Source organism: Capsicum annuum, chromosome 11 (genome assembly GCF_002878395.1).
Source record: "Capsicum annuum cultivar UCD-10X-F1 chromosome 11, UCD10Xv1.1, whole genome shotgun sequence".
Taxonomy (NCBI): domain Eukaryota; kingdom Viridiplantae; phylum Streptophyta; class Magnoliopsida; order Solanales; family Solanaceae; genus Capsicum; species Capsicum annuum.
The window spans coordinates 56,189,756-56,201,963 of NC_061121.1; the positions used below are offsets into that span (position 1 = coordinate 56,189,756).

The 12,208-nt window shown below is 30.2% G+C and overlaps 1 pseudogene; it reads right to left on the reverse strand.

Annotated features, from left to right (window-relative positions):
- Positions 1 to 1,834: 1,834 nt before the first annotated feature.
- On the reverse strand, positions 1,835 to 11,946 carry LOC107846491 (annotated as a pseudogene).
- Between the last annotated feature and the right edge of the window lie 262 nt (positions 11,947 to 12,208).

Below are 12,208 nucleotides of genomic sequence, written 5' to 3' on the forward strand. Positions count from 1 at the left end.
AATGGATATCACCAAGTCAGATTTAGCTGTCAATCCTCAAAAATGTAACATCAACTATGCCGGATTTCAAAGATTTTCACCAAAAGAATTGTAATTCTATCTTTAATCTCGGCCTCAAAAGACCACACCAAATCAAATATTGAGCTTTCAATTTCATCTTTAAAGGCTTCAATATTAGAGTCTCAAAATGCATACAGTATACTAACAATATTTAAGTATGAGAGCGCTTACATTACATAAACTAAGTGTTTTCTTAGAAACTGTGAACTTAGTATTATTTTTAGAACTTAATGAGAGTATAAGTGTAGTAGCTAGACGGTGATAAATTCTCCCACATCTGAATATTTATGATTCATGGATTAAGATATTTGATATAATTTTCTTATCCTAAATTTTTCTTTATTATATTTTTTATGGCCACGTAGAGATGATGAATGATTTTCAGAACTTTAAGGAAGAGTGTATTAAAAAAAATAATGTATGCATTAGATTTGTGTATTAATAATACCTTGTTTGGTATATTTTTAAGCCTATGTATAACTAAGGTTTGTAATAGTTATACACTCTATTATGTATTGAAGAGTGTATTACTAATACCAATATTTTTTATGTATTGAATACAAAAAATTTCAATACATGCATTAACTTGGTTAATGACATTATTACCCCTTCAAAATATTTGTCAATTTTTTTTCACTATTTTTATATTTTTAATTCATTTTTTCACCATATTATGTTGTAGAAATTGTCTTTGTCTCATATTTGTATTTTGCAATTAAAAAAAGGTGATTTTCATCATCTTCTTTCTTGTACTTAATCAACACTGATTTGGAGACTTTCAAACACAATGAAAACTTAAAATTGGCTTCACAATAACTAGATCAAAAACTTACTGGGGCTTTCAAACATTAAAGTGATGGTGTCACTTCCATTTCATGTTAATAAGGTTCATCTCGATTGAAATTTTATGCTCATAGTGATAGTGTTCAATACCCTCAAATCGGAGAAGCAACATTATCGGAGTCACGATAGCTGAAATACATGGTCTGTAGAGAAAATCCTTGGAGGAGTGGACGGGGCGGCAAGAGCTCTGTACGTATCTTCAAGTTATTGCAGTGAAAAATTTAAGAAAGTTCTTTATGGTCCATGAGGTGATTAATGTCTAGGCGTTTATTTTTGTATACTATGTGCATCTATAGCTATTCCGCGAATAAAAAAAAGGCTAAAGAATTTGGTTGAAAAGACGAAGGATATTTTTGTAAATAAGTATTATTTTATTTAAATAATTTATTGCACATTATTTCTAATACATCACACCAAATCGTGTATAAAAAATAATACCAGGATAAATAATACTAGCATAACTAATACACACATTATTAATACAAACACAGCTAATGCAACTTATTTCAGCATTATTCTTTTACACTCTACCAAACGATCCCTAATTATGAGTGTGTAAAGAGCATTAAATACTTGATGATGAAGCTTGACCTTATAGTATTTTAAAGCTTTAAGAACCACTTGTTTAATACTACATATTGTACACATCTACTTGTCATTATGGGAAAGTCGTAATAGTTTCCTACAAAATATTGAAATTTCTTTGTGGATTCTTTGTTGCTTTGTCAACTATACATATCGAGAGAGTTAATGACTTCAAAATCTCCAACCAAAGCTTAATTCGATTCCCATACTAGGATGTGAGCATAGTTGACTTATGTAGATAAATTGAGGACGAAAAAGGCTGAAATTAAGTCATATAATAGACAACTTACCACAATAGTCATTTTAAGTGTTTTCTCTCAATTACATAAAGAGAGTGATGGGTGAATTATTTTTTCCTTTTTAATGTTTTAAGGTCTAATTCCTGTATCTATTATTTTATTAAAGTTTTCATAAAAACAACTTAGTTGTTATATTTTTAACATAACAAAAATTAAAAATAAAAAGAAATTTTGAATATTCAAATAAATGTGGCGGGGTAAATGATTCCCGTTTTGTACAGACAGATAAGATTGTATCAGCTGTAATAGTTTGAATATAACAAGTCTTTTAGTCTCCAACTCGTGAAAAACATTTGACACAGGCTACATTAAAGATATGTTTATAAGCAATGATCCTGCTGTGCACAGACCTAACATGTTGGGTTTTGATGCAATTTTTTTGTCACAGTTAATTTGGATAATACAACTAAAATAATTGACTACACCTGATCAAAGGCCTTGATAGTAACATGACAAAACATGACATCCTTATATATATACATATGTGAAATTGGTAATTAATTTTTGGGGCACAAAAGTAGCTTGATGGAGTTGAGATATAGGAGCAGACACTTCTTAATTAGTGCAGTTTAGATACTTAGATATTTGATAACGATGAAATTTCATTTAGTAAAAGACATTTGAACTTCTTAACCGTTATTTAGAACTTGGTGTGGATAAGTAGTTTGGTGATTACAATGGGAAATATATAAAAATGATATTGTGTTATTTTCAAATTTATATCTTTATGTGTGTCAAATTTAGTTTTTTTCTCTCTCTGCTAGGGGTTTCCATTCAGTTAACCTAAGAGCTGGTAGATTTATGATGGTTAGAGACAGATATATGATTTTTACTTTTTTGATCTTTAGTGCAGAATCATGATCAATTTTGTATATCAGCTGATAATGCCAGTGATTCACCAAGCTCTGAGTAAGGTCAGCATATAAGTGGTGGTCTTGTTATCTTTTATAATTGTTATCTTTTATAACACTTGGTATAGAGATTCTGCTTTTTTGAAGTTTTTGAGTAGATAAGTTATAACTCAAAAAAATGATAATTGAGAAGCCTTTATTAAGGTTTTTGCTATAATAAACTGTCAGTGTAAGTCGGTCAAAGAATTTTGAACTCTTACTAAATTTCGTCAATTAAATTACTTTTTCAAGAAATGAGAGGCATTTAATCATATCATTAAAGAAATCTTTTCATTGATAAGAAAAAGAACAAAACACAAACAAGATATTGTATTAAAATACTGAGCAAAAGATGATGAAAAATTTATTTTGAATCTGAAAATTTTAATTTTGTACCATTGTGGTTGAAGATCTATGAGTTGTGGTCTTACTTTTTAAAAATTAACTTCTCGACTTAATAACTCTATTTATAGCTTTCTAAATGAGTTATATGTATATTCATCAATAATGAAAAATCACATGTAAGAGAGCAACCAAGGTTGAAAACTATTGATGAATACTTACTCTGCAACATTGCCTAGAAAGTCTTTCATCCCAAGAAGTTGTGATTGTTTTCTATCCATTAATTTATGTCTGCTTGCTCAAGTGAGTGTTTGAGTTATGTGTATTGAAGTTCATATTAATAAGGATTGCCTGTATTTATATTATTAATCAGGTCACTTTATTCTAAAATAGTATCATCCAATCCTATGTAGATTGAATATCCATGACACTTGTATGGACATGATATACACTATGACATATGGTTTGAAAATGAATTATGTCAAATCTTTATTTTATTGATGAGTATTTTGTTGTGAATGTTGCACTGCAAAATCTCTCAATCTTTATTCTATTGATTAATATTTTATAGTGGATTTCATTATGAAATCACTCAACCTTTATTCTATTGATTCGTATTTTGTTACAGATTTTGAACTTTTATCATACAAAATCAAATATTTATTAAATACTATCTGAGTTGCTATATCTCAAGGCTAATATTATGTTATATCATTAACTTTTTTTTGTAGTTTCTTTATTTAGAGATGAGAAAGAAATATATTTTGAAGTGCAATAGATGAGAATTCCTTATCAAAACAACAATCATGTTGGATAGAAAAAGATGAAAAAAGACACTCAAAGAATAATCTGCAAAATCAGTTGTCCTAATTGTTGATAATCGAGGTTCAAACTCTCAATTAAAATTTTAAATTTGATCTAGCATTGTCCAAAGAATGATTTTTATTCTTACACTTGAATTGGTTGTTCTTGGACATTGAATTAACTCTATTTTCTTTTGTTGATTTAGTGTTATCCTTATTTCAATATGACCTTTCTTATGCTTGCTACTTTGTAAAGGATGATACTTTACTTTTCTATTTGTAAATTATGGTTGTTATGAGGGATGTACGCCAACTCAGTATTCAAATAATAGATGCAACTAAAACTAAACACACATTAAGCTATATTTAAATTTGAAATGTTGGGCCCGTGCATAGCATGGGCATGCTTATCTAGTATATTATAGAAAAAAGTTGGAGGATGATCAAGGGAAAAATTATCATTTTTTAAATAATTTAAAATATTTATTTATATGATATAACTTTAAAAGTTGGCCATAAGATCAAAATGAGAAAATAAGGAAGTACCTTGCTTAAATGCCAAGTGTGCCTAATAATGTGACATCTAAGCCGGTTCTCACATTTTTTCAAACACAAATTTTTATAAAATGCTTTGTACATTGATAATTAGACTATTTTAATGAGATATTGACCCCATGTAAATATTTATGTGAAAATTTTATTTTATTTTATTAAAATAGAAATATCTAGAAAAAAATTAGATACTAATTTTATTTACATAATTAATTGCTGATATTCATGTGTCTAAAAGTAATTATAAAGTATGATTTTTTAAACCCCTAAAATTGATATAGGTGATGCTTTATTTTTTCAATTTATATGAGGGTACTATAATTTATATGCGTTATTGATAAATTATTTTAATTAACACTCTTATATATTATAAAGTAAGAAACTTCTTACTATAATGATAATTTTAAGGAATTTTTGTTTTATAAAACATGGGAGTTATTAATTTTCAAAATAAGAAAAATTACATATTACATTAAATAAATGAATTTGATAGTGTCAAATTTCATTACACTAATAATATATCACATAAACTCAATTAATTGTGTATTTTTTCTACTCCATTTTTCTGAGTTATCTTTTATAATTTTATGTTGTTTTATTATGAAAATCAACATAAGATATGTCTACATTAACAAAATGAGTTCTTATCTTCTCACATACATTATGTTATTTACTTTATTTATAATATTAGGTAAATAAAATTATCCATTTTCTTGTTAAAAATAGTTAAAATATGTATAATCTATATAGAATTGCATTGCCAGATTAATCATCTTATTGCCAGTTAATGTCATTTAATTAAAGTGAGTAATATAAAATATAACTTTAAAACTTATTGAATTACTATAATTTTTACCACGTTAATCTTTGTTGATGATTATCTTTTTGTTTAGGGTCGTACATTGTATCATCATATATCTAAATTCTCGTTGAAGCTCTTTTGTTGTAGCATTAAGGGGTTATTTGGTATAGGCATGAGACAGATGAAGTTAATTCATTACATTCGTTATCTTATCACATATATTTGTTTGACATAATGTAAAATGAGTATAAGTGCACATAAATTTTTAATTTTAATTGTGAAAACTTATAAAAAAATTATAAGTTATAATTTTGATTTCTAGAAATAGAAAGAAATGTATTGTAAAGTGAACTTATTTGTGTCATAATAAATTTTTTAAATAGTTGAATATTTATAATTTAATTTAATATTATAATATTGAGCCCCTAAACGGGCCTTCCAATATATCTAATTATCAAGAGAGAGTTGAATAAAAACCACAAATGTAAGCTTGGAAACACGTGTCTTTACACATCAGATTGCACAGTTTTATTAGCTTAGATGAGCAAAGACCGACTTGGGAATGCTTTATTTTCCAAGTTATAAATTGGAGTGTTTTATTCCTATCTATAGAAATATTATATTTTTGGGAAAAAAGTTATTTTGATCCCTGTGTTAGGGCCTTATAATGGTTTTGGTCCCTATGATATTTAACTTTACTAATTTAACCTTTAATTTATCAAAGTGGATGGTTTTAATCCTTTAACTAATGGTTAATAGCAATTTTAATAGATCTGTCAATATGATATAGGACATTTATGGTATTATAAAATATATATTTATTTTTTTGGTAAAAAGTATTACTACAAAATATTATTATTGCACAACTCACGTGTAAAGAAAATATTTGTTCACTCTCCATCACAACTTACAAGAACACTTCATTTTCATCTAAACTTTACTTGAACATAGTGTTTTTTCTCTTTCCAGCTCAACTCTGTGTTCATCTTTTGAGTTTCCCTCGTTCTAGTCAAATGTATAACTCAAACCAAATTCGATGAAATTTAAAGAGAAATTCATGAAGGAGCTTACACCAGAATGATTTTTGCTTTAATTATTTCTTTCTCCATTTTTTCAGTTCTACATAGGGTCTAAGGTACTTGTATTCCTCTTCGATCTTTCTTCTTACAGACCCCGTAGATGCATTTTGATTTTTTAAATATGTTATTTATATCTAATTTTTTTCATTAAACTCTCAAATTGGTGTTTTATTTGATTTGCATATTTGAAACTTTTTTTTCTTGCATAGTAGCTCAAGTTTAGTAGATGAAGAATGTGTTTGTCAGTCATTGAAATCTGTTAATTTTCATCTGATTCTTCAAAGAGGAAATTCATGGAGGAGTGAAAAAAGTAGTGTATGTTTGTATATTTGAAGGTTTTTACTTTCATTTTAGCTTAAGTTTAGTTACATACCTTCTATTTTGAGTAATTGCAGAATTGGATAAGAAAATATTTGGCTGTCATAGTTCTTCTAGGAGCTCCGGGAAGATATTCTGAAAGTTTTTGTTCTTTATATGAAGAAAATATAGAATCTATTTCATTTGCTTGTTATTCATCTGAAGAAGAAATATATGCTTCTTTTAATGTTTGTCTTCTTCACTTCTTGATAGTCCTGTATCTCATAATTTAATTAATGGTGATAACTATGTTGATTATTAATTTACCGAATTGATATTGTAAAAATTACAAATTGTGTGATTTTGGTTTTGTTTATTTACCAGGATTAGCATATGGCGATGGTTTTGAAGGAGAATGATGCAGAGGAATGGGGCTACAGAGGAGAAAGAAGTTGTGAATCTTGTGCTTTCTCATACTGGACAACATCCCCATTTTGTATATTTTTTCCATCTCTTTCTTATATATATTCCTCTTTTTTAAGTTTCTTGATTTTTTTATAAATAATCGTGATGTCCAGGTCAACATGCGTCTTGACCTGACTAATTTTCACGTGATACTTGCTATCTTTTATCAGTAAATTATTTACTAATGATAAGACACTGAGTAATTCTGCCAACCAAGGTGGGAGCAAATGTGTTCAGCTGAGTATTGTTATGGTTGGAGATTTGGAATTGGGATCTACAGATTGTTTATCACATGTCTCAACCGCTTAGCTAGATCTTATTGGAATCAGAAAAAGAGATAATCTTCTGTTTTTCTTATAGAAAATAAAAATGAGACTGATAATAAAAATTTTGCTTTTCACAAGCGGCATAATGATCTGACTCCTTGGGGGTACTTCATCTCATGAAGGTGTTGTTTCAGACTCGAAGAAGTTAATGGTGGAGTGTCTTATAATAGTAGACTATATTGCTCTCGAGTTGTCCCAAATAATTAAGTAAAAAGATCTTCCTAAATGAGTGAGTTATTCTTAAATATCATTGTGTTCCTTCTTGGAATTCACTATTGCTTAAAGCCTTAAAGAAATTATTAACTTTCACGATAGAATAGGAAGAGTAACCAATTGAGAATAAAGCCAACTTATCTTGCCTTCAAACACAAATAGATGAAAGGATGATTTGATCGGGCAAATATGTTAATATTACTTGTTCAAAAAAAAGTATTTGGTTTCTTTGATTTCTCAATAACATCCTCTTCTCTTGCGTTTTATCTAGGTTGGAAAAGTGTTATGGGTTCAGAAGGTACAAAGGAATGAATCTCAATGTGAGAATGGTCGTCCAGGTCTAACCAAGATGGAATGCCTCATTTGGAAAGAATTTGAAGAGCTGGTATCAGCTCCTACAAAAGAACTTGCTGAATACTATTTCATGCAGCATTACTAGGTATGTCGTTGTAGCATGGTTAGAGAATATAGTTTGCTTTCTCAAATGTCAAGTTTTTTTCCCTTCCCCTATAAATGGTAAGGAATCCCTTTCCAGAAAATGATTAAACAAAATGACGTATTTATGCAAATGCTCCTTTTTAAGCTTTTATATAGATCGTCTGTATCTTTAAAAGTAGTGAAAATATAGCTCTTGAAAAATTACCCTATTAGAAAATGTTATATTGAAGTATAACAATCTTACATTAAAAATATTAGATCGCCGCCTAACGTTTACAACAACGTATGATAATAAGCAATGTTTATGTTAATCTCAAGGAACAAAAAATATTCAACATTTTCATTTCACCAACAGTTGAAATACCTCTCGGGAACAATATTTTTCTTAAATAAATGACATCATTTTCACCAACATTTATGATCCAGTAATACCATAATCTTAGTCAATTTTTTTGTTGAGTGGCCATAGTGATGTAAATCACAGAAATGATGTGCAGACATTCAACATTTAGCCACAGGGAAAGAAGAACCAATGTTATCTCCCAAACAATAACATTTAATGGTAACAGGATATGGATCAATCGTGACATGGTTTTTCTCTCCTCCAACAAAGTAAGTATAGATAGCAACTTTAAATTCGGGGCTGACTTCAATCAAATTGCTTGACACTGATCTTAGGATGTCGTTCCATTCAAACTGTATGGTGAGCAGTTGGTTTTCTGAGTCAGGTTGCATTTAGAAAAGAGAACTCAAGTTAACGTGCTGAATGAATGCAAATAGATTCAGGAAAAAAATAAGGTAAATATACTATATATTTTACATCAATAAATCAACATCTTTCAACAAGACTCTGCATTGCCATATGTTGGCTGATATCTCACCTTAAACATACTTGACAATATTTAGACAATGAAATTTTCTCTAGAGATAAGATTGGTAGTTACTTCGTCCGTTTCAATTTGTGGAGATGGATCTCAGTTCAAAACTTCTCTATCTAGTGCAGATATTAGGTATATGAGTCGATCAACACCAGATGGGATATGGTCGGTGTTTCTTGGGCTCTTTAAATGCTACCCATGTCGGTCCTCCAAAAATAGTCTTTTTTTGGAGGATCCGAGATGCACTCGTCAATATTTTTGTAGAGTCTGAGCAACATAGACTCAATTAACCAGTAAAATAATATAGAAATGAGATTGAATAAAAGGTAATTGTTTAAGTTGCATTGAATTTTAAAAGGAAAAACACAATCATTCACATATTACTAGAGCATGATTAACTTTAAAGTCATCAAGATAGAACCAAATCTAAACTAATGTGCATAATGTCATCAATTTTCTTTCTCTTTATTTAAGGGACAACTTTTTTCTTAGCCCTTGGGTCACTTCTTACTCTTGCTATTTTGAGAAAGAAATTCTTGTAATCTTGACTGTGGGACATACTGTTTTCCCAATTTTTTGATGATGGGTGACCTTGTATCTTCTCTGGAATGCTCACCAATTTCTTTTAAAAAAAGTGCAGAACTTTTCAATTGTTCTTGAGGTACCCTTGTCTGTTGTCGATTGACCTACAATACATTGAAGAGAATAAGTTAGTTAAAGTCCAATAGAAACAACATAAGTACAAAAATAAGAAGGATAATTATAGTCTGTTCTGTCACAAATGCGGAACTGGATTGCATTGATGCCACATTGTCAGTACTAGTATTTGAAACCTACAATAAAATAATATTTTAGTATTATTACTCTTGATAAAGATAATCAATCTATATAACCACTTACTTCTCTTGCATTACTAGGTGTCAAAGGACCTTCCTTTTTGACTTGCTGATGGATATGTTGATCTTGAGGTTCAAATTGATTTCTTGCCATAAGAATGGGACACTTTCAACTGTTATTCCCTGAAGTTCTACATAATCCAGACTTCTTTTTTCTACCCTTTCTCTATGCTTTTAACAAGGTAAGCTTCCCAGAATCTGATTCTTTTTTAGTTGTCTCATCAATTCCTCTCTTTCTTATTTTTTTTGGTCTACCTGATTGTGCTTTGTATATAGGTGGTAGAGGTGGTTCTATCTTAGGCCATTGATCAATGCTAAAAATTGGCAAGATTGATGGATTATAACTCTTCAAGTACTGCTTAACTGTGTAGCATTCATGGACATACATTTTAGGCTCATCCTTCTTAACCCATATCGCTGCAATAGCATAATTACAAGGAATTCTTGTTAATTCCCATCTCCTACAAGAACAAATTTTCTTCTTAAGATCAACAGAGAGTAGCCTAAGATAGATGTCCTCAATTTGATAGTAAAATTGATTAGATTTAGTGACAATACATTCAACAGATTTAGCCTTATTTTTCTCCAGCTTCACTATGATCCTCGGACAGATTCTTCGACAATACTTCATCATCTTTTCTCTGTTCTTGTGAAGGCTGGACATCAAGTAGATCCTAATTGCTTCAATCATTGTCCAAATATGCTTATCTCTTACATGAAGAAGTACACTGTTGAATGACTTTCATAAATTTTTTAATAACACATCACACTTTGAAAAAGAAGAGAAAAAAGCCCTTGACCAGTGAATGAGAGGCTTATTAATGAACCATTCCGAGGCTTTTGGATCTAATTTTGCCATTTCTTCCATACACTTGGAGAATTCAGGTTCTGTAGTTGCTCTGGCAGCTTTCCATAGGGTATCTTTTAGTATTTGTCCCCCAAAACCTTCGGTCTTAAAATTGCTGTGCAAATGTCTCACATAAAATCTGTGTGCAACATCTGGCATTATCTCATCAAATGCTGGAATTAAACCTTTTTTCTTATCTGAAATGAAAGTCCATGCAAAAGGATTTTGTGAGATGCCTGCCTAAGTCCTCATCAAGAAGTGTAAGGAACCAACTCTATGTTTCCTTCAATTCACCTTCCACTATTGCAAATGCAATAGGATACATGTTGTCGTTTCCATCAATGCCTACTACTGTCAATAACTGTCCCCCTTTTGGTTCCCTTTTAAATGACATCCATCAACTCCTATTATAGGTTGACATCTGGCTAAGAATCCCTGTTTACATGCTGAAAAACACACAGAGTCTTAAAAATCTTTTTCTACCATTGACCATTGTTTTTGGATTTTCATCCAACTTCAAAATACAGGTTGTCCCTGGATTACTCCTCCTTAGCTCTGAGCAGTAATCCCACAACATATCATATTGCTCTTCTCTAGTCCCTGTAATTAGATCTAGTGCCTTCCTCTTAACCATATAAGCTTGATTCTGAGTAATGGTACAATTATGAGCCCTCATCACATGAGCTTGAAATTCTTTCACACCCCAACTTGGATTAATTCTAAACTCTTCCATGTATTTCTTAGCTAAAAATCCAGAGTCAATATTGTTGTTATTCCTTTGATTTCCACATGAATGGTCAGGACCTATAGTCTTGATCATGAAAGGTTCATCTTGGTTAGCTTTCGATGAAAATATAAACCATTTGCAGCTTGGAACCTTACAAGTTGCCCTCGACCTCCTACATTCACTTTTTTTGAACTTGATATCTTTTTTTTTGACTCATAGCATGCACTTCAACTGCCCGTTTGAATTCTTTTCTATTACTAAAAATCATATTAAGTGCAAACTTAAATATTGGATCCTCCAAATCCCTAGTTGGATTAAAAACAGTGAACTTTTTCTAATTTTCATTATCAGAATCTGCATGTAAACTCATTAATTCCTCGTCTGATGTGGCATAATCATCTTCTTGAGTGTTATTGGGGCATATATCCAGCATATTTGAGGCAACTCCAAACTCCATAGTGCTTCCTTTAACTTGATTATCCTTACTTCTCTCATTAACACCAACCCACTCTACGGTAGAGTCTATGTTTTTATCAAAAAACATGTCATATTCTTCTAAGGAATAATCAGAGTCATGAAAAGACACATTCTTCACTCGTGGCATTACTCACATTATTTTCTATATTACATCCACATCTACTAGGCCTTATTTACTATGTAGTATTGGGTCGCCCTCAGAATCAACCATATCATAGTTCCATTGATCCTCATTTGTGTGCTCAATGAATATTTACAACTCTTTACTATTGGGTATTTCATAGACAAGGCTATATATATCGAAATCAGTTGATAAATGTCTAGTATCCATCTAAAAAAAGGCCTAAATTTGAACCAAAATTTCACTTTTCTATCATTGACTTTCAACT